We start from the raw sequence: 2,500 nt of genomic DNA, 5'->3' as shown, positions 1-2,500 counted from the left end.
ACTCCCTGGAGATGGTGGCCATCGCTGCGGCCCGACCAGAAATAGGTGTAGCCACCTACACAGGTCATGCCGCTGCCAGGCCTCCTCACCTCCGAGAGAGCAGCCACCTCAACTCTCAGCCTCCCCAGTTCCCTCGACAGTAGAGGCAACCGATCATCCTGACGCAAAGAACGGACGTTCCAAGCCCCCACCCTAACTTCCCGCCTGAGGTTCAGCCTCTGGCAGTCGCTCCAGGTGGATGTCACCTCTGCCACCCCCACCGACGCTGCCCCATATAAAACGGGGTGGCGGGCTGCGTGCCCCATCATCCACCTGTGGGGTTCCCGAGGGCTTTCCCCCACAAGCTTCACTCTGGGCTGGCGGCCACCAGAGCGCAGGCAAGACGGGTAGTCCCCGTTCCCAGCCTGCGCTCCAGCAGTCGCCCTCCCAGCAGGGCCCACAGTCCGCCTCACTTGCTGGGTGGGAGGGGCTTTTCCCCTCCTCCCAGCCTCTCCATTTATAAGGTTCACTGCCGATTGGTTTATATCTGGGGGGAGGAGGACTGGCAAGGCCCACCTCCCCCGAGCCTCCCATTAACCCCAGGGGGCTAGGGGGCAGGAGTTGGTACAGGGCCAGGGCGGGTCCACACGCCGGTGGGCCATGGCCCTGAACCTCTGGGGCCTCCTGCTGCTCCGAGATCCCCCTCAGTTTAGCCTGGAACCGCAAGGTACCCAGTTTCCATGGGTGGCCACGAGGAGGCACTGCAGGGAGTCTCGATGATGGAGAGGCTATGCACTGGCAGGGGGAGGCTTATGCAGAGCTGCTCCCTTTTTCGCACGAGGCTAGCCAGCGGTGGCAGCTGTAAGCGAGAAGGCATGCAGAAGCTCTTAACACTAACTAGACTACCACTCCATCGCTTCACACCACCCTGCGCATGAAGCACCCACCCATCATTGCCTGCGCATATTAACGGTCTGGTCTGCAGTGCAAGGGAGATTGTGAAAGCGCCTCGAACCTCTTGCGTCACGTGACCTCTGCGCATCAGATCGAGTCAGTTCTAATTCTCGCCTCTCCCTCTCTCCCCCTTAATGAATGACACTTTCCATGTGCCTCCTTTATTAAAGACTTCTCTATTGGCATATTCGGTGCATGGCAATAAATATCATAGAAATAGTCACTTATTTTCACTGTTATGAAAGTTGAGCTCTTTTCTCTGCGCAACTTCTCAAATTCCACAATGATTTATAATCCGCAAATATTTATTCACCGTATTCTTTCAGAAAGCCCACTTCTGATTATTTTCTTTGTAAAGTATTTTACAAAGGGTTAAATTTAGGTGACTACAATATCGCATGATTTTGACTTACTGTATTAGGCACACATGTTATGATCATTCCGTCTTCTCTCTCACTAAAATTAAGTTCTTGTGGTGTAGTGGTTAACATGACTGACTCTGAATCAAGAGATCTCGGGTTCGATTCCCGACAAGTACAAAGTTCCTAACATTTTATTAGTATTATTTTTCTTTTTAATGTTTCTTTTGTATCTTTTGCGTGAATTGTGTGACAGGTTCATTTTTGATTTTGTAATCTACTTTACAAAGCAGTAAACTACTGTGATTTATAAATGAGACAATTGAAGGCAGAATGATTTCTTTCGTCTGAAAAAATATTTGGGTTTATAGAGATTCTTATATTTTTATATTTCCTTTATTTCCACAATGACCAGGAATTTATAATACAAAAGGCGTTCATAATATCTATATTATCAGTGTCTTGAAAATTGAGTGAGTTATGTTTTTTTTATAGATTTTATTTATTTATTTATTTTCAGCTGCTTTTTAAAAAGAAAAAAATCGTACTCAGAGTTATGTATTTATAGATTTGATTAATTAATTAATTAATTTTCAGTTGCTAAAAAAAAAAAAAAAAAAAAAAGTGGAATAAGCAAGTGGGAGGTTTTTCATTTAAGTGCATGGAAAATATAAGAGAAAAAGTCATATAAATTCGGTTTAAAAGTCCGCGTTTAAATAATTTAAAGGTTCGTTACTGTAAGTCATCAAGATTTAATAATAAAAAAAAAAAAATCCACGGCACAGTTTATTGAAGAAGTATGTATATGTACAAAGAAATAACAGAACATTTTGAACATATACTGATAACGTGGCTTACACACACACAAACCTTTTTTTTCATACATATGTATATATTCTGTATATGAAAGAAAATGAAAGAACTGAAAATGAAATAAAGTCTTACAGAAATATAAGATAAAATTAAAAATAAAGTGGAAAACAAAACACGGAAAACTACCATTGAAGGTTCTCAACACAAGGCTTCCCCGTTTTCCTTTAGATCCAACCCATTTTCTGTGATAACATGAAGAGATGACTGAGGTACAGTCTGGGACTAAAGTCCTCGGAAAGGTTTTGCATGTTTTGTTTATTGCCCAGAGATGGCACTGCAATCGCTGTGTAGAAAAGGGGCGGATCCTGAACGGAGGAGGGAGGGAGGCCAGAGTT

The sequence above is a fragment of the Penaeus vannamei genome, chromosome 28 (genome assembly GCF_042767895.1).
Source record: "Penaeus vannamei isolate JL-2024 chromosome 28, ASM4276789v1, whole genome shotgun sequence".
In the NCBI taxonomy this organism is placed as follows: domain Eukaryota; kingdom Metazoa; phylum Arthropoda; class Malacostraca; order Decapoda; family Penaeidae; genus Penaeus; species Penaeus vannamei.
This window is presented reverse-complemented; position numbering follows the sequence as displayed.